Genomic DNA, 1,147 nt, shown 5'->3' with positions numbered 1-1,147 from the left:
GCACACACACACACACACACACACACACACGCACACACACACACACACACACACACACACGCGCGCACCACCACCCACACACACGCACAAACCAAATTGCACAAGTGTAAACTTTGAATAGGACGCCCGCGGCTCTGTAAATTTACACAGACATTAAATTTCGTTCTATTCATTTTAGACATATAATGCTAAGCTGATTTTTTTTTATAGCGTGCTGATCGATATCTCTGTAAAATAATCATTTTTTTTTAACTAGCGTGGCAGTGAAATCTTTGCTTTGTAGCTAAAGTCAACAGTGACAGAGTTTGAGCTCAAATAAATGCTGTGATGTCTGGAGCCCTTTGCAGAAGGCAGAAGGCAAGCTTCTACAATGGGCTTCAGTGGGGCTTGCCAACAAGCACCGGCTATTTTGCACAGGTACGAGAGCTTTTATTTTCCATAAAAATATTGCGTTTTCACTTGGATTCTTTTACTTGAACTGTAAAACAAATTGGTGGCAATTGGTGTGCATGCAATGTGGGCGGCAGAGGTTATACTATATCCCGAGCTTATGGGGGGAAAAGGAGAACTATTGGATTTATGTGGCGCAAAGTGGAAGAGATCTGCAGGTTGTGTGGTGGAAGCGAGTTCCTGTATCTCTGATCTGCGAGCCGGGTGGAGAGACGCCTCTGCGCTGTAAAAACCCGATCTTGCAAAAATAACATTTAATCTTTTCCTATTAAATCTAAATATAAATTCGCAGATATATATTTTTTCTTCTTTATTCAGGCGCATTGCATCAGCAAATATTGTTTTGCATGTTGTTTCAAACCAGACAGTACGATTGACTTGCGGATGTCTGCACATGTTCGGCGACGAATGAGACTTAATGTGGACTTGAAGACACGCAGTTGGCTATTTTTTGCAGTGTGCGGCTGATTTATATCACGTTCCCATGCTCGCATAGGTTTGGATATAACGTCTATCTTGACACTGTGTCGCTGTTATTCGATGCAACTAGTGCATTTTGTTAATGTCATCTTTTTAATAATCACAAATAACCATAAACATTTGCATGACAATAATATATGTTGGAATTATACATTCCGCAAAATAACCCACTCAATCTCGTCAAAGAAAGCAGCATTAAATAATGCGCAATAAATAA

General features: G+C 40.4%; 1 long non-coding RNA gene across 1 annotated transcript in view; it reads left to right on the top strand.

The window, feature by feature from the left end:
• Positions 1-204: 204 nt before the first annotated feature.
• The window catches only part of LOC103136032 (uncharacterized), a 19,679-nt gene continuing 18,736 nt past the window's right edge, over positions 205-1,147 (top strand). Inside the window, exon 1 of the long non-coding RNA XR_475987.2 lies at positions 205-417. This is a non-coding gene — a long non-coding RNA (uncharacterized LOC103136032). The remainder of the gene's footprint in view (positions 418-1,147) is intronic.

Source organism: Poecilia formosa, unplaced genomic scaffold (genome assembly GCF_000485575.1).
Source record: "Poecilia formosa unplaced genomic scaffold, Poecilia_formosa-5.1.2 Scaffold30, whole genome shotgun sequence".
Lineage (NCBI taxonomy): Eukaryota > Metazoa > Chordata > Actinopteri > Cyprinodontiformes > Poeciliidae > Poecilia > Poecilia formosa.
This window is presented reverse-complemented; position numbering and strand designations above follow the sequence as displayed.